Source organism: Eptatretus burgeri, chromosome 8 (assembly GCF_056783735.1).
Source record: "Eptatretus burgeri isolate ZD-2024b chromosome 8, Ebu_testis_v1, whole genome shotgun sequence".
Taxonomy (NCBI): Eukaryota; Metazoa; Chordata; class Myxini; order Myxiniformes; family Myxinidae; genus Eptatretus; species Eptatretus burgeri.
In genome coordinates, this window is record NC_140968.1 from 51,940,779 (window position 1) to 51,960,766 (window position 19,988).

General features: G+C 41.8%; 1 long non-coding RNA gene across 4 annotated transcripts in view; it reads left to right on the forward strand.

Annotated features, from left to right (window-relative positions):
- LOC147021731 (uncharacterized) overlaps positions 1-19,988 on the forward strand; it is a 60,379-nt gene that overhangs the window by 26,055 nt on the left and 14,336 nt on the right. For 2 of the 4 annotated variants that reach the window (XR_015060903.1, XR_015060905.1), the window contains exons 1-2: positions 1,685-4,407; positions 5,043-5,148. This is a non-coding gene — a long non-coding RNA (uncharacterized LOC147021731). Of the gene's footprint in view, positions 1-1,684; positions 4,408-5,042; positions 5,149-19,988 lie in introns of those variants that run through there. The other 2 variants (XR_015060902.1, XR_015060904.1) reach the window with 1 other exon arrangement.

Here is a 19,988-nt window from a genome sequence, read left to right on the forward strand (position 1 = left end):
AGTCCTGGTGGTTTAGCAGAATTGATAAAAGTGACAATGATGGTACAACAGCGAAGTGCCAAAGTGTTGACCCCACTTGAATAATACACATATCAAGGTCAGAAGAAGACACATTAATAATTTTGTATTTCCTAAGGATGTTTCATCTTTGACAACTGTTCTTCATGCAGCTCAAATTAGAGAACACACGCCAATGTTGAGAGCTGTGGATGGTTTTTCTCAGGACTCAATTACTACAATTATTTATCACAGGAAATTCAGAGGTATCTCCACAATTAAAAAGGCTTAAGTGCGAGATCCATACATAGGACAATTGGAGAAGACAACCCATCAACATTCCATCAACGGAAGTCCACTTTTCGTAAATCACTACAACCGAAAAAAAGGTACCTCAAAGGTGAATGGACAAGAGAATCTCTCATTCATCGTTTGAAGTTTCAGTCTAGGACACGATAGGACAGGCTGCTTAATAGAAACAAGACTTGAAATTATTATCCTTACCAGCAGAGAACCTGTGTAGCTGCTGTAGCACATTATCACCGATCGTGCTGTAGACTACACACTGAATGATGTTCAAGAAACTTCTGGTGATTTGTGTACTGATGACTTTGAGTCAAAGGATAATTCCTTAAACTTATTTTCAGGTTGAGCTGAAAGATAAGCTTTCAGAGAGAACATTATTGCCGAACCTCACGAGATACATATTACTGATTTAACACAGCAGTTAGTTCACTCAATGAAAGCATCTGGTGTTTCGAGAGTTAAAGGATCTACAAAGTATGATCATTGCAAAACCTGAAACATACTTTAGTGTAGCACTACAGGGAGCATTCACATCATTTCTGACAATAAAGGGAAACTGTTGTCATACTCTGAAACTGCTGTTATAAAGAAATAATTTTTTCTTCTTCTCACCTGGCAAAAAGGACATCAGAATGAAAGAACTCCTGCAACAACTGGAATTAAAGCTGTTGAAAATAATGAGAACCTTGAATAATTCACCTGTAGAAACTACAATATCAGTCCAGAAACATATTGTTGTGGTAATGGCTCATACGGGTTAATAATCAGGGGTTCACATAATGAAATGGAAGACCAATAAGGAACCCGAAGAAGTAAAGAGCAAAGATGGAGTCATCAGGAGGAACCTGGATAGGATTCTGGTTTCAGCCAGCTACTTCACAACCCTCAAACCCATGCAGAGATTAGTAAATTAATGGTCTCCTGGAGCATTGGATATTTTTCATTCATTCCAATCTCCGGCCTTGGCATTGCTGTCTCCTTCAGCGAGTACAGGACTTTCACCCATTCCAGCTTTCGATATTTCCTCGTCAGTGGAACGGACAGACGGTGCATCAAGCTCTGCTTTAACCGAGCTTGCAGGATTTGGGAAACATTGAAGTTCGTCTGCTTTTGTAATGGGCTTCAAATAACGAAGCATATTTTACATTGAATTGTGGATGCTGAAGTACAGTGCCATAGTTGCGAACTGCGTAAACCTATGCTACATGTGTTGGCCAAGCGTGTTCCTTGCTGCTCACCACTGCACAACTGGTAACTGTATGCATATGGTGCACACTTTCTTTGCATGCTCTGGTACTGTAATCGTGCTCAAAAAAAGGCAAATATACTCACACATTGTTAAATTTTAGCTTTTCCGTTTTAACATGAAGTGCACGGATATTGATGTGGCGTGAAAAATTCCACTTTTGCTGTATTTATGAAGGTGGATGAGGCAAAGGTACGACTGATTAATTGAATTAAATTAAGTAAACTAGCACATAACCCATCCCTACGTTCCACACTTCCATGATGTCCATGGTAGATATTATTATGACATGAAATACTGGCTTCCACCAGGTGGTGAGGTGGTGCTATATGCCCCCCCGAACTCACCCACTCCTCCCTCCCTCCACCCCCAAGCTATGAAATATTTTTCTATTGCCTAAAACCTCCTTATGCACACCCCAAACACAACCATCACTTTTCAAGTCATTCCATCCAGTGGTTCTGCAATGTATGTAGATGTCAGACAGACACACAAACAATCAAACAGACACTTCTCAAATTATATATACTATTGGGCACCGCCACCCTTCAGGAGGGAGTAGCTGTATGGGCCCACTGAACATGGGTGGCCGCTTTGTATTCGGGAAGTCAAATAAACGTAAAATTTTCAAGGATTGCACTGTCCTCCTCTTCTTCTTCTTCCTCTTTCGGCTGCTCCCGTTAGGGGTCGCCACAGCGGATCATCCGTATGATCCGCATCGTGATTTGGCACATGTTTTACGCCGGATGCCCTTCCTGACGCAACCCTGGTTGCCTCTTACGACACAGGGATATGGTACACCTATTTTAACCGGGGTATACACCGGCCCAGTATACTGGTACTCATTTCGCCGACCTCGGAAGGATTGCACTGTCCTCCATGGGCCTAAAAATGGTTATTCACCATCACCTCAGCTCATCCTCAATCCAAACTCATGATATTTTATACCCTCATTAACCTTCCCCTCACCCACCCCTTGCCTTTACAGGTTATTGTGCTTTCCTGCATCTCCTCAAAATCTTTTGTTTTGTATTTATTTTATGCTTCATCCCTGGTTTTCCCCTTTTCATCTTGCTGTGTTTGAGCTTGTATCCAGTTTGTTCACCCTGTGTGTCCTCCCGTCCCACCCTTTGATCTCATTCTTCCACATGCCCATTCTTCCTCGAAGTGTCTCTCTGTTGCATCCCTCTACACTGCTGTCAGTGTGTTTTCCCCCTTTCTTGTTCCGTTATCTTCTAGTTCATTGTGTTGTAGTTCTTCCACGAGACTCGACTATGTGTACAGAAAACAATGTTCTCAGGATATCACGTTTTGGTTATGAAAATGCATTGAGTCACGTATTAAATATTTAAATAATAGGCTCCAATGACTACATCTGTGCTTTTGTGATGTGATGTTCCACTCAAGATGATTAGGCCATTTCATTCTGGGCTATTAGTTCCATCCATATGGCTATCTGAATATAGGTGTAAATGGTACGTCCTCCTAACAGAGGTGGGATACTCAGGACAAAATGTGAATGTTTCTGCAGCGAATAATTTTTCCTGGAGAGGTCCGCCACTCCGTCGCAAGGTGCTGAAGGTTTCAGCAGGGAATTTGGGCTACACAATGATCTACGAGGAATGTAACAGGAAGAAGAAAAACAAAAATACAATCGATTTTCACAAATCATTCAGCAAATTCTTTTAATATCACATCATATTTCGATTCATGATCCCTTTAAACGATGCTTTATATAATGCGCCACTTGGGCAAGGCAAAACTTTATTTTCTTGCTCTCGAATGTCATTTTAAGACATCTTATCTCAGGGACTCTTCTTGCCTTCTCACGTGCCTCTGTGTACATTCGGTGCTCACATCTCACGGCATTCTGCCAAGCGATGCTTGGAGTAAAATCCACCTGTCAACACCTTGTGGTTTATTTTTCTCTCATTTCTGCTCATAAAATATTTAGCCAATTGTTGCTATCAAACAAGCTTATTTATGTTCCTTCACAAGAGTGTCTCGTTCATGAAGTATACCTTAGTAGATGCGACCCTCTATAACGTATGCACTTCATATGTGGCCCTGAGTGCTTCAGACTCTCAGCACTGGCTGTGGAGTGAAAGTCTTCAAGGTTTTATTCAAGATACATGACAACTTGTATTTAAGGAACAAGAGAAACAAAAATCTTCAGTTATGTCGAAGTAACCTATGCTGTGCTCTGGGAATCCTAGGCAGGTTACGATGTTTTCTTTTGCTGTTCATCCAGTCTCTTGCTTGTTGCGTCCAACTGTGGCCCCACTCACTCTCAGTAGTTTTCCAATTTATTCTTACGCCGACTCTCTTGTTCATGAACTTCTTCCATGAGCCGCGATGTTGTATAGAAAAAAATATGGCGCATGCTTCGAAATACCTCTACACACACCTACCTGCTCTGCTTGCTGGTGCTTCTCTCATTCCCTTTAACATTGATACAGTTAGACTTACCCACACTTCTTTCTCACAAACTTTCTCCGTATTCCAAGTATATTCTGCGTAAAAAGAAAATCCTACCTTAGCTATGCCTGGTGTTTGCTTAATGGTTAGGGTGGTGGGCTTGGGATCCTAGGGTCCTGAGTTCAAATCCTGCATGGCTGCTGAATTAATACAATGTGGGATTGACTCAGCCTGTCATCCTTCTGAGGATGACAAAATGAGTACCAGCTTGCTCGGATGATTGAGCCATCTGAGTATTCTGTGTTGGAGTGGTGGCCTATCCAGGATTGTGCGGAATATCCCAGGAGACTGCTTTGGCAGCACCGATGATCCCTACAGAGTATGGTCTTGATGGAATGTCTGATCTGCTCTGAAACTCCACCAAATCTACTCTGTCAATTGTAAGTATTTTTGTCAAATGTCCAAGTGGTTTTCTCTTCGCTCAAATATTCATGCTTGTTTGTTCCAATTTTCCACTCCTAACGACGACCTGATGTACCTGTAACCATTATATAGTTATGCACCGAGATACACAATTTCTCTTTCAACAGAAGCAAGTGTTATTTTATTTTTTGGGGGGGTCAGATAGCTCAATTGGTAATGTATTTTTAAAGAAGCTGTCTATTTAGGTTGTAATCCCTGGGTCATTGTGCAATATGGATATGATCAATATTGGTTCTGGAATGGATATGATAAATGTGTGTTGTGCATTGTGCAATATGGTTATGACAAATGTTGGTTCTGGAGTGTACAATATGGATGTGATCAATGTTGGTTCTCGGAATGGATATGATAAATGTGTGTTGTGCATTGTGTAATATGGTTATGACAAATGTTGGTTCTGGAGTGTACAATATGGATGTGATCAATGTTGGTTCTGATTTGTGCGACATCGATGTGATACATGTGTGTTGTGCATTGTGTAATATGGATATGATAAATGTCACTTCTTGATTGTGTAATATGCATATGATAAATTTAGCTTCTGGTTTGGCTCAACTGCCTGAGCTCCATCATTGTAATATGGTTATTTCAGGTTCAAATCCCCATCCTGCTGGGTTGGTGATTGCAAACTGCTTGGTGCATTCTTTGCCATGGGGCACTCTTCCATCCGCTGCATATCTGTGCCACAGACAATGATGGTAAAGTAACTTGCATATTCTCTCCATAAAATTGACCTAAATGATAAATGGCCTACTTTTTCCCCTTGCATTTCCTTCTTCTTTAATCAAGCTTCTGTAGCACACTAGCACTGCTTCCCCTTGACTCCAATGTGATGTCCCTCCATCCTACAATTCGATGTTTTCGATTTAATGATCTCACATTTTAACAAAGTGGATTTTTTTCATTCAAAGACAAAAATTAATAATGATCAGACATAGTTATTAACCTCCGCCATCGAAGATCGGAGGTTAATGTTTTCACCCCTTTCTGTTTGTTTGTTTGTTTGTGAACAGGATTAAGGAAAAACTCCTCGACGGATTTCGACGAAACTTGGTGGGGGGATTAGGTATGGTCCAAGGATCATGACATTAGATTTTGGACTTGGTCCAAAATCCAATATGGCCGCTATGGCGGCCATTTTGAAAAAATATTTGAATTTTTTTTTTTTGCATTTCTACATGTTTTAAGTGATTTCCAACCCCCCCCCCCCCCCCAAAAAAAAAAAATTTAGAGAAAAAAAATTTTTTTGCACCTTTCTTTTCAACAAAATTTCGATTTTTTTTTTTTTTGCATTTCTACATGTTATAAGTGATTTCCAACAAAAAAAAACATGCCAAAATTATAATTGTGGCTGATTTTGGAACTTCAGGTGGAAATACCCACGTAAAATCGATTTCTGTCTCAAGGAATCTAGTTATGACGAATGAATTGAGTATGTAAAAGTTAAAAGTAAAAGGGAAAGTTGCAAACTATAACTCTGTGAGCACTGTTGACGTCAAATTGAATGAATAGGATATCAGGTTCACTTGAGTGACCAAGCAGTATTGGCGGCGGAGGTTTTGCACTCTACTGAGTGCTCCCCCTCTAGTTCATATTTTATTTTACAAATTCGAGTTCAGTTTCTCTTCAAGTATATCCACAAATCACACACCACTGTACCATATCGTTTCATGTCCAAAGCACACAATGAACATACACAGTTCATTTGTTTAATTTGTGATACCAATTCAGTATATTTTATCTCCATTGACACAAAGTGCCAAGTCAGGATAAAAGGCTGGCCAGAGAATCAAAGATATATTTACTTAGATGCAGCACTACCTGTAACACACTTCGACCCTTGGACTTTCAGAGCATTCTATTGGCTTGATGTGAAGGGTGCAGGGAACGGAGGTTCTCGTTAATGTCACAATTTTGAGTCACTAAACTGAAGTCATAGTTAATGTCACTCCCAGGTAGAATGTCCGTCACGGAAGCATGGCAGCTTACATCCAAACTATCTCAATCAAAAAGTCAGGACCATCTCCTTAGACATATGTTGGGCATTCGACAAAATCTGGCATCCTGCTGCGCTTGCCTAGCTCTCTGCCTGTGGTATTTAACACTGACTTCATTCCTGGATTTCTTATTTCTTACACTCGTGCAGTCAACGAGTTGCTTTCAATGAAGCCCTCTCCTCCCCTCTCGCAGTGGAGGCTGGAATTCCCTAACACTGTGTTAGGACCATTTCTGTTCCTTAACTATATAAATGACCAATCTAATGTGCTGGAAAACCCTCTCTTCCTTTTAACAGACAACTTCACATTGTGTCATGCAATAACTCATCCAACTGCGGGACAGACTGCAGCTGCATCGCTTTTTGTTATCTGGAATTGATTGGATGCTGGTCTGATAGATGGAACATGCCCTTCAATCCTGGAAAATCTCACTGTCTCAACATGTCACTCCAGAGAGATAATCAAACTAACCCACCTGTCTCTCTCTCTCTCTCTCTCTCTCTCTCTCTCTCTCTCTCTCTCTCTCTCTCTCTCTCTCTCTCTCTCTCTCTCTCTCTCTCTCTCTCTGTGTCTGTCTCTCTCTCTCTCTCTCTCTCTCTCTCTCTCTGTCTCTGTCTCTGTCTCTGTCTCTGTCTCTGTCTCTGTCTCTGTCTCTGTCTCTGTCTCTCTCTCTCTCTCTCTCTCTCTCTCTCTCTCTCTCTCTCTCTCTCTCTCTCTCTCTCTCTCTCTCTCTCTCTCTCTCTCTCTCTCTCTCTCTCTCTCTCTCTCTCTCTCTCTCTCTCTCTCCCCCTTCCCTCTCATTCTCTCTCTCTCATTCTCTCTCTCTCTCTCTCTCTCTCTCTCTCTCTCTCTCTCTCTCTCTCTCTCTCTCTCTCTCTCTCTCTCTCTCTCTCTCTCTCTCTCTCTCTCTCTCTCTCTCTCTCTCTCTCTCTCTCTCTCTCTCTCTCTCTCTCTCTCTCTCTCTCTCTCTCTCTCTCTCTCTCTCTCTCTCTCTCTCTCTCTCTCTCTCTCTCTCTCTCTCTCTCTCTCTCTCTCTCTGTCTCTGTCTCTGTCTCTGTCTCTGTCTCTGTCTCTGTCTCTGTCTCTGTCTCTCTCTCTGTCTCTCTCTCTCTCTGTCTCTCTCTCTCTCTGTCTCTCTCTCTCTCTCTCTGTCTCTCTCTCTCTCTGTCTCTCTCTCTCTCTGTCTCTCTCTGTCTCTCTCTCTCTCTCTCTCCCCTTCCCTCTCATTCTCTCTCTCTCTCTCTCTCTCTCTCTCTCTCTCTCTCTCTCTCTCTCTCTCTCTCTCTCTCTCTCTCTCTCTCTCTCTCTCTCTCTCTCTCTCTCTCTCTCTCTCTCTCTCTCTCTCTCTCTCTCTCTCTCTCTCTCTCTCTCTCTCTCTCTCTCTCTCTCTCTCTCTCTCTCTCTCTCTCTCTCTCTCTCTCTCTCTCACTCTTCCTTCCCTGCTCATTATTTGCCCTGCTGATTCAAGTTGCACCCAATTGTTTCACAGTACTCCACTGTCAATTTCACCTTGCTCTATCATGAGACTTGATATTGTCAAGGAAAAAAGGAGCTGGAATCTCATTGTACGCTATTTTGATTCAATCCACATGATCTTACGAAAATCATGATCAAAATGGCCTTCACCATGTTATCCCAATACTGGATCAGACTTACTGGCAGCAACACATTAAGGCATTGTTGAGTGCCCCAATCCTGATTATTGCCTAACATAGTTGTGACTGGAAGTGCCACTATATTTACACTAATGTATGAGGTATGCTTATCTGGCTGATGATAAGCATACGCTGTCCAACTTTTACCACTTTTTTTGTATGATGAAGCATGTTTTTGTCCTGTGAGGTAAAGTTGTTAGCTCCACCACCAAAGTCTAAAACCTCTCTCCCTCCTCCAAATCCTGGTGGTATCTAATCAAATCTGTTTCTGGTGTATGTTCCCCCTCCATCCCATCCCTTACCTCAAATGGTCACACTGCTGATACCGCACGTGAAAAGGCCGAATGCCTAAACTCGGTGTTTGCATCAAAATCTTATGTCTGAAACCCATTGCTTTCTGTCCCACCTTACCCAGTCACACCCAACTGTCCGTGAACTGTGTCCTTTTCTTCTGACAAAGTGGAGAGCTTGCTGTCAAACCTTGACTCAGATTCTGCAAACGGTCCAGACGGCATCAGCCCACGTGTCCTAAAATCCTGCTCCTCTGTTCTTGCTCACCCTCCCTCTGTTCTATTCACCATCTCATTTGCTCAAGATCATCTGCCATCTGCTTGGAAATCAGCAAACATTACTGCCCTGCATAAAAAAAGGTGTAAAAACAGATCCCTGCAACTCCAGACCAATCAGCCTTCTCCCAATCATCAGCAAGGTTATGGAATCCATCATCGCTTCAGACATTAAATCCTTCCTCTTCTCCAATGGCTTGATTTGCGATCATCAATTTGGTTTCAGAACAGGTCACTCTAAAACCTGGATATGCTGCTTCTGCTCTCCCAACAATGGATGGAGGTCCTCAATGCCAGACAGGAAATCAGAGGCATATCACGAGACATATCCTGTGCTGTTGACACTGTCTGGCACCCTGCCCTGCTCACCAAACTCTCTTCCTATGGTATCCAAGGCCATCTCCACTCATGGCTCACAGACTTCCTCTCCTGTTGCAGTCAACGTGTGGCCCTAAATGGAGTTCTCTCACCCCCCCCCCCTTCCTGTCCAGGCTGGAGTTCCTCAAGGCAGCGTTCTGGGCCCTGTTCTTTTTCTGGTTTTCATCAATGATCTCTCCGACTCTCTGGAAAATCCTCTATCTCTTTTCTGATGACTCCACCCTCTGCCATACCATCTGTCATCCCTCAGACCGACAAGCAGCAGCTTTCTCGCTCTCTGCAGATCTGGATAAAATCACAGACTGGTGCAACATGTGGAACATGTCTTTCAATCCTGACAAATCCCACACTCTCACTTTGTCTGTCTGAAAGGACCATTTAGAAAACCCCCCGATCTACTTTCTCAACAATCCTCTGGAAGAAGTCCTTTCTTTCAAGCTTCTGGGTCTCACTATCTGCTCTGTTGTAAAACTACCAAAATCACGAATCACTACTCACCTTCACTCTTTCATTCTTCTTTTTCCCCACATTTGGAATAAACTCCCACACTCTCTTTAATCCCATTCTTCCCTCCAGGCATTCAAAACAGCCATTGACCACCACCTCTTATCTTCCCCCATCCAAAACCTCGATCTTTTCTACCCCCGTTAATCCACCCCAAACCCACCTCTTTCAAATTTCCTGCTTTCCTTCCTGAAAGTCCTTGTAATGTCCATCTTGTATACCCCATGTTCCCTGCCCCATCCCTCTCCCTTCCACAGATCTCCTAATGTCTCTGTTCCCCACTGTTTTGTCCATCCCTCTCCCACCCCTCTTGTCTCATGCCCCCCTTGCTGTGTGTCGTGTGTTATCTCTCATACAAGCCTCGCCAATGTATACAAAAAAAAGGTCGACGGAGGTTATGATTTCACCCCTGTGTCTGTCTGTCTGTGAGAAGGATATCTCAAAGAGTTATGGATGAATTTGGATGAATGTGGACAAGTTGGGTGCGTTACAAAGACGAATTGATTAGATTTTGGTGTAAATCTGGATCTGGATACTCGGATTTTTTTAAGTGATTCCTCACCTTTGAAAGATATGGCCAAAAATGATGTGAAGTATATCTCAAAAAGTTATGGATATCTAGATCTAGTTATCTCTGCCACCGAAGGTGAAGGAGGTCATGTTTTCACTCCTTTCTGTCTGTTTGTTTGTCTGTTTGTCTGTCTGTGTGTGGGATATCTCAAAAAGTTGTTGACGGATCCAGATGAGATTTTGTGGACAGGTTAGGTGTGTGAGAAGGATTAACTGATTAGATTTTGATGAAGATTCGGATCTGGATCCGACGACTAGAATTTTAAAGTGATTCTTCACCATTGAGAGATAGATAGGGCCAAAATGATATATAGCACGATATCTCAAAAAGTTGGGCACACAATCAGAGGAAACTTGGTGGACATGTTGGGTGTGTGACCATGACTAATTGATTCGATTTTGGTGAAGATCCGAATCTGGATCCGAGAATTTTTAAGTGATTGTTCACCATTGATAGATTGGGTTAAACTCATATATATATATATATATATATATATATATATATATATATATATATATATATATATATATATATATATATATATATATATATATATATATATATATATATACATAACACGATATCTCAAAAAGTTGTTGACGGATCTGGATGAGATTTTGTGGATAGGTTAGGTGTGTGAGAAGGATTAACTGCTTAGATTTTGATGAAGATTCGGATCAGGATCCGACGACTAGAATTTTAAAGTGATTCTTCACCATTGAGAGATAGATAGGGCCAAAATGATATATAGCACGATATCTCAAAAAGTTGGCACACATTCAGAGGAAACTTGGTGGATAGGTTTGGTGTGTGACAATGATGAATTGGTTCGATTTTGGTGAAGATCCGAATCCGGATCCGAGAATTTTTAAGTGATTCTTCACCATTGATAGATTGGGTTAATCTCATATATAACACGATATCTCCAAAAAGTTGTGGACAGATTCAGAGGAAACTTGGTGTACAGGTTAGGTATGTGACAATGATGAATTGGTTCGATTTTGGTGAGGATCCGAATCCAGATCTGGATATGAGAATTATTTCATTTTTAAAGTGATTCTTCACCATTGAGAGATGATGCCAACATTAATGTATGACATGATATTTCAAAAATGTATTGGGCACGAGATGTTCTCATGGATCAGGCATTACGTGGAGGTATGCGCTTTACTGAGTACCCTTCTAGTTTTGTTTGTTTTTGTTTTTCTCAAAAAAAAAATTGGGAAATGTTGCCTTTCACATGACCTGTCTGTACCTTTGGTCAATGGGTAAACATCAGTGGATCGAGGTACTCATATACAGGAGTGGGGAAGTCTTTGTAAAGACTTTCATTTTAGGTCTGCCATGTTGTGCAGAACAGAATTTGTGCACAACCACAAGCACAAGCCCTATACTATATGCACCCACCTCAAGAGTTTGGTGTCATGTAATGGTGTCCGAATAGTATTGCCTCCTTTTTTTAATTGGACTGCCAAGACAGCTCGGTTAATTCCATGCTTTCTTCTGAGTTGTCTCGTCCTGGATTCAATTCCCGTGCAAATTGATCTCAAAATGTAATATCGTGCAGTGCCAGCAGGAAAAGCTGCATTGTGAATCACACCTCTCTTTAGAGGGGAAGTAAATCCAGCGATCCCATTGATTGTGTTCGCTCTTTAATGCTACAATTTATCATGGTTGATAAAATACATGCTTCCCTCCGCCACTGACGGTGAAGGAGGTTATGTTGTCACCCCTTTCTGTTTGTTTGTCTGTCTGTTTGTCTGTCTGTTTGTCTGTCTGTTTGTCTGTCTGTGTTCAAGATATCTCAAAAAGTTGTTGACGGATCCGGATGAGATTTTGTGGACAGGTTCGGTGTGAGACAAGGACGAACTGATTATATTTTGATGAAGATCCAGATCCGGATCCGACTACTAGAATTTTTTAAGTGATTCTTCACCATTGAGAGATAGGGCTAAACTCATATATAACACGACATCTCAAAAAGTTGTGGATGGATTCAGACGAAACTTGGTGGACACGTTTAGTGTGTGTGAAAAGGAACAGTAGATTCGATTTTGGTGAAGCTCCGAATCCGGCCCGATAATTTTTAAGTGATTCTTCACCATCGAGAGACAGGGCAAAAATTAATATATCGCACAATATCTCAAAAAGTTGTTGACGGATTCGGATGAAACAAGGTGGTCAGGTTGGGTGTGTTATAAGGAAGAATTGATTCGATTTTGGTGAACATCTGGATCCGGATCTGACTACTAGGATTATTAAGTTTTTTCAAGTGATTCTTCACCATTGAGACATCGGGCCAAACACAATATAGTACTGTATAGCATAATATTTAAAAAATGTATTGGGCTTGATATGTTCTCCTGGATCAGGTATTACGTGGTGGAGGTATGCGCTCTACCAAGTGCCCTTGTAGTTTTTCCTGTATTGGTCAGTGTAGAGTTGACCCACCCTTCTTGATATTAAGCTTATTCATCCAACGTTTGTGAATCCACAATGGGAGATCGGTTCAGACATCAGAATATATTAATTCTACCCTTGGGACAGTTTTCATAATCACTGTACCAATTGCTATACCAAAGCATTTCATAATGTAGAAAAACTGTACTTTTGATTGGAAACTCTAGGGTGCGAATTCTCATTCCGAATATCCATCCAATCCAATGACATTTTCACATTGTCGGGTGAGTTCGCTTGGGGATTACAAAGCCATGATTGCATGCCAAGCAGAACTGCTATCTTCTTAATAAGTATTGGCCATGATTTCAAAAAATTGCCACCCTCTGCTTTTGTCTTCTCACGGCATCGATCAAAAGGCCACGGGTTTTTTTAAGTTCAAATATCGCTACAAATGTGATATAATTGCCTTCAATGCCCTGGTGCCCTGGGGACTCCCATGGATAGCCTCGAGTTTTATGACTTTTCTTTCCCTTCTTGCTCGAACTTTATCAACAGGTTCCTGTTAAACTGCTTGCTCCTTATAAACCGGGTTATTAAGTGAGTGTTTGTTCATGGGTCGGACTTCCAGGTGAATAAAAGACCAACAGGATTTTCTGAGATGAAGGTTAAAAATAAGGTGATTGCTAAAGGAGAACATAATTCTCATCGTATCGTGGTCGATACAGTATTTTCACATCTACAGTCCTTGCATTTCCAACATAATTACGATAACGTCATTTTCTATGAATCGATGTTCACGGAGAAGTTAATTTCGAAAATATCGAGAGTCGATACTCCATTGCAGCGACAATGAGTAAATTGTTGAAGATGAAAGTTCTGCATTCCACCTCTTCCATGAGCCTCGACTTCTTGTCCAATAAATAACATGGGAGATGGGGTTTAGAGAGATTCGTGAGTTCAGCTGTAAAAGCTTATGATATTTATTATTGGTCGATCTTTCAAAGGTTGGGGACACGGGATAGGGGCGGCGTAGTTGCGAGGTTGATAATTGACTGACTTGATAAGGTGCCACCGGATATTAGAGGAGGACAACAGATCAAAGTTCTGATTTCAGCGGACATGGGTGTTGGGCTACAGCTTGCCGAAGAACAAACACACATCTGTCTTTGAAGAGTGCCCTTGGGGTCAAGCCAATCAGGAGTTCATAAACATTCATGAACTTTATTTCAACAGCTCATGAATATTTATGGGAATCTAATAAGCTGGTTCAGGAATCCATTTGACAATCCTGCCTTATTAGGTCTTTCAGAGTTGGCTTGGCTGACTCATGAGGGTCTCTTGTTGAGCCTTTTCATAACATTAATTAACCAGTTTCTCAATAATACTGTAATTCAATAATTCTTATTAATTTAAAGTGTGTGTGTCTGTGTGACAGAAATAAAGTAGAACGGCACTCAGAAGAGCATAAACCTCCACCAGACTGAACAGTTTACGTTTAGTATCCCACTGATCGGCCAGATCTGGATTCGGACCTGAACAAAAATCGAATTGGCTTGTTCTCGTCACATACCCAACTCATCCACTTAATCTTGTCATAATCCGTCCATAACTTTTTGAGATATCCTGCTAACAGACATACAAACAGACTTTCAAAGGTTGGGAGTGAAAACAAAACCTCTATCCAGCTTCGGTGAATATGACAATGCATGTAAATTTACAAAAGAGAATATATACTCTTGCACATAGCACATCACTACTTTCAGAAAGAATATAACAGCACCCAAGTTCCAAGGGCACTTCCAAATGTAACTGTTAGATCAGGACATGATCGAGCACATTCAACAACGATCCAACGAAAGAATCTTTGTTCCACCCCTTTATTACCCTGTCAGAAGTGACAGCAGGTGTACCTTATTGAACCAATATATTCTTGCGCATGTGCCACACATGTTCCCCCAAGATGGAATCTGAAAAATATAAAACTTTGCCACTTCAGTATCGAGAACAGGCAGTTCTCGAGACTATTAGAGAGAAGAAAGCCATCTATGATTCAAAGCACCTGCAGTTCCTCTGCTGAGAAATGTGCTTTCTGAATTCAGATGCCTTCAGGTGGCATCACCGAACATCGCCAAACAACCTTGGCAGGTCTTGTGAACTGGAGTTTGAACATAACCGCCAATGGAAACATTAAGAAAGCATCGATAATGCTTTCCATCAGTTTTTTTTGTCTTCTCTTCAAAGGTGAATGATACCATAAACTTTCTTATAAAATAGTTTTCACCATAGCAAGGAGGTATGGCAAAGTCAATGACTCGAGACTATCTTTGGAAGGGGATGTACTCCAAGTAAAGTGTATTCACACCACCGTAGCTTGTACCGAAGAGAGCAACACAATCAGTTTGCATCTAATGGCATTAAGAAGCGGTAACGAGGTTTTGTGCTTAATAACATCATTATACGTACTGTAATTATATTGACAAACTCTTTTGATGACACATTATATTTATGGAGAGTGCCGGTAATTTGTTAAACCAAACAATGCATCAATACCTGCACAAGATTTGTTCAAAACTTTTAAACTTTTCAGAAACTCATAACTTTTCTGCTCCAAATAAGAAAATTATTTATTGAATTTTAAGATCATGTTTAGAAACGTGTTTTGATTTAATTTCAAATCTGTGCACGGCCGTACACGTTTGCATTCTTTAACTCTGAAAGCAAAAACAATTTGCGATTTTCGACCTTCCTCGATTTGAACAAATGGAATTGATGTTCCCAAACTCCCCAACCAAGCAAGCAGTTCTCATTTCATTTCCAGAATTTCGTAAGGTTATCATATTTTACAGAGAAAATAACTTCACATGATGCCAATTCTATTTTTTTGGTGTTTAAATTAACAATCCAACAAATAAGATGAAATAAACAACAAATATGCAACTAAAGATGGCAAATGATACCAGTACAGAACTAGAGGGGGAGCACTCGGTAGAGTGCAAAACCTCCGCCGCCAATACTGCTGGGTCACTTAAGTGAACCTGATATCCTATTCATTGTAGGTCAAAACAGATCAGACTCTACTGAACCACGATTGAATAAACTAAACTAGATCGACGTGCATGTAGAAATGCCAAAAAAAAAAAATCGAAATTTTTTTGAAAAAAAAGTTGCAAATTTTTTTTTCCTCTAACAATTTTTTTTGGGGGGTGGGGGGGTTGGAAATCACTTAAAACATGTCTTCTTCTTCTTCTTCTTTCGGCTGCTCCAGTTAGGGGTCGCCACAGCGGATCATCCGTATGATCCGCATAGTGATTTGGCACATGTTTTACACTGGATGCCCTTCCTGACGCAACCCTGGTCGCCTCTTACGACACAGGGATATGGTACACCTATTTTAACGGGGGTATACACCGGCCCAGTATACTGGTACTCATTTCGCCGACCTCGGAAGGATGACAGGCTGAGTCAACCCCCTGGTGTATTAATTTAGTGGCCCAACGGGGTTTGAACTCAGGACCTTTTGGATCCCAAGCCACTGCCCTAACCACTGCGCCAACACCAGGCTGTAAATCACTTAAAACATGTAGAAATGCAAAAAAATTCAAATATTTTTCAAATAAAACCGAATTTTTTTTGAAAAAAAGTTGCAAAATTTTCTCTTTTTTTTCTCTAACAAATTTTTTTTTGGTTGGAAATCACTTAAAACATGTAGAAATGCAAAAAGAAAAATTCAAATATTTTTTCAAAATGGCCGCCATGGCGACCATATTGGACTTTGGACCAAGTCCAAAATCTAATGGCATGATCCTTGGACCATACCTAATCCCCCCACCAAGTTTAGTCGAAATCCGTCCAGGAGTTTTTCCGTAATACTGTTCACAAACAAACAAACAAACAGACAGGGGTGAAAACAATAACCTCCATCCATCTTCGATGGCAGAGGTTAACTTGAGGGGTAGCACTCGGTAGAGTGCAAAACCTCCGCCGCCAATACTGCTAGGTCACTCAAGTGAACCTGATATCCCATTTATTCAATTTGACGTCAACAGTGCTCACAGACTTATAGTTTGCAACTTTCCCTTTTACTTTTAACTTTTACATACTCAATTCATTCGTCATAACTCGATTCCTTGAGACAGAAATTGATTTTACGTTCTTGAGACAGAAATTGATTTTACGTGGGTATATCCACCTGAAGTTCCAAAATCAGCCGCAATTATAATTTTGGCATGTTTTTTGTTGGAAATCACTTATAACATGTCGAAATGCCAAAAAAATCGGAATTTTGTTGAAAAAAAAGTTGCAAAATTTTTTTTTCTCGAACTTTTTTTGGGGTGGTGGGGGGGGGTTGGAAATCACTTAAAACATATAGAAATGCAAAAAAAAATTCAAATATTTTTTCAAAATGGCCGCCATAGCGGCCATATTGGATTTTGGACCAAGTCCAACATCTAACAGCATGATCCTTGGACCATACCTAACCCCCCCCCCCCACCAAGTTTCGTCGAAATCCGTCGAGGAGTTTTTTCTGTAATACTGTTCACAAACAAACAAACAGAAAGGGGTGAAAACAGTAACCTCCGATCTTCGATGGAGGTTAATTACCTTCTGTGCAATTGCACTATTGCAAATACAAAAACAGAAGCAGAATTTAAAATGAGGCCGATACTAAAACGAGTAGAAACATAAGTATTGTAGAAATAATTGTCTCATCCAAGACCCATCGACATATCCTCTCCAACGTTGCTGGCACTCCATCTCCTCCCCTTCAATGCTTCCCTGTTATCTCTTTCCCCCCTTCATTTCCGTGGTAGTATCATTAAGTTAGTGTGTGTGTTTGTGCGTGGGTGTGGGTGTTTGTGTGTGCTTTGAGCAGGAATAGAGGAGATGTTTGGAATGGAATACTCCCCCCCCCCCACCCTGAGTTACCACATTTAAGCAAGGACAGTTGCCATTGGGTAGTGCATAAAGCAACTATGTAGATTGATTCCGGAGGGGCTAGAATGACAAAGCCACAGGACTGTATACATATACAGGAGAAAGGAAACGATTGTGAGGAGATCTGATAGAAAGAAGAGCAAACACAAAGAAGTTTGGCGCAGGAGCGGGCCTTTTGGCCCATCGTGTGCTGCATCAACCCACAAAAACCAACACCCATCCACATGCAAGCTTTTTACAATTCTTGCCGATATCTCCGTGCCCCTCTATCTCTAACCCATGTACATACAGTATCAAATTCCAATTTTAACCAATCCACTCTTTCTGCTGTCACTACCTTTTCAGGGAGACCATTCCTCACATTAACCACTCTTTGAGTGAAAGACCCTGCTTTAATACTGTCCTAACTCTCCTCTACCTCCAGGCTATGGCCCCAGGTCTTATCACTTTCTATTAAACTGAACTACTCTTCTGCACTTATTGTTTCCACACCCATCATAGATCAAATGTTTAAGATAATGAAGGGTATATAAAAAATAACCGAAGAATAGTTTTTCATTAATTATAATGGACAGTGACAGGATCAGGGGTGCAGTTTCAGAGTAAAGAAGAGGAGAGTTAGGACAGGAGTAAGGCCAGATTATTTAGTGCCCATCTGTGTCTGCGGATGTCCTCCTGCAGTTGGCCGACTGTTTTTTAGGAGATTGGTGGTAGGATTTGCACTCCGGCCACCGTAAAACCCTTCACTCCGCAAAACACAAGAAAAACGAAAAGAAAATCTGAAAACCCACTTTGTGGAAGTACCTCCTGTGCAGTTGCCCGTCGCAGGGCAGCTCACCGGATGATGGGATTGGAGCAAAGCCTTTAAGACTCCCACTCTTTGATGATAGGAGGAAAACCACATGGTGTCTGGGTCAGATTGCAGTAGTGTTTGTCGGGGTGGTGCTGAGGTGTCATCCACCAGATGGTGGTCTCCTTGGATAAAGCTGAGGCTGTCCGTTTGGGCGATCACCTGTCTCTGTTCTCATCTGAGCTCAAGCGTTTGAACATTGGAATTACAGCATTCTCTGAAGTTCAGAGACTGGATAGTGGCGAGATCATGGCGGGTGGTTACACCTACTATTGGACTGGTCACTCTGATAGTTATCATGCCCAAGGAGTTGCTGTCGTTGTGTCCAATAAACTGACTCCAATGATAATTGAGGTAACACCGGTCAACGAGCGTATGATGAGACGAAGGATTTGTCTCTGTATATGCTCTGACTGAGGCTAGTGATCTCACCATGAAGGACGCATTTTATGCCACGCTCAAGTCTGTGGTTGATCAATGCCCCAGGTGAGATACTCTTCTTATCTTGGGGGATTTCAATGTATTCCAACGCTGGTGATGTGGCAAAGGAGACTGACCATGTGCTCATTGATGTTCGCTGGAGGATGATCCAGGATTGCAGGGTGTACCAGAGTGCTCAGTTCCTCAATACCGACCACAGGCTTGTTGTTGCAACTCTGAAGTTGCAGCTTAAATCCAGGAGAATGGTACCATCCCAGCCTAGGCTGGATGTCAGCAAACTCAAGGATGAGAGGGCAGCTGAGGAGTTTGCATACAGCCTGAGTGGAGATTTGGTGGTCAGGGTGCTTTGGGGAATCTTAAAGAGTTGTGGAGTGCCTTCAAGACCTCCACACTTGACGTTGCCGGTGGATGTATTGGATCTCGTGGAAGGGCAAAGAGGAATTTTGTCTCTCAAGCAGCACTGGATACCATTGACCAGAGTTGCACGGCTAGACTTAATGGGAGAGCTAAGCTGTTCAGGGAGTTGAGACTTAAAACCCTATGTGCACTGAGGGTGGACAAGAAGGCTTATGTGCAACAAATCTGAGAGGGGGTAGAGCATCACCTATGGTCAATTGATTCTCATCCTGCTTACATGGGAATTCGCACATTGCAGTCCTCCAAGCCCATCCATCAGTGTACTGCTGTTGTAAAGAAGGGTGGTGGGCTCTTGACAGAGGAGTCCAAAATGAAGCCCAGCTGAGCCGGTTTCTTTGAGTGGCTGTACCAGGCTGATCCACCAGATATTGAGTTGGATGTCAGAGGTGGTACTATCCCTATTGTCGACCCTCCAGTCAAATGTAATCCACCCTCATTTGTGGAAACAGACTGCGGTGAACGGTCCTTCGTTCACGCTGAACGGAGGAGGTAAATCTCCTGGTATCTGTGGCATCCATACTGAACATCTCAAGGCTGGTGGAATTGCTGTACTCATGTCATTGCATGCTGTTCTGTGCTCTGCCTGGAACACAGGCATCATCCCAACTGACTGGAAGAAGGGCCTTGTTGTCTCTCTCTTGAAAGGGAAGGGTGATCCCCAGGACTGCAACAATTACCGAGTGGAGATGCTGCTCTCAATGCCAGGCAATGTCTTTGCTTTGGTAAATTTGAAAGGGTGTGCCACCATCTGCTTGAGCACCAGCACCCAGGGCAGTCAGGCTTTACACCAAAGAGGTGAATGATTTACCGTATCCTTGCCCTGT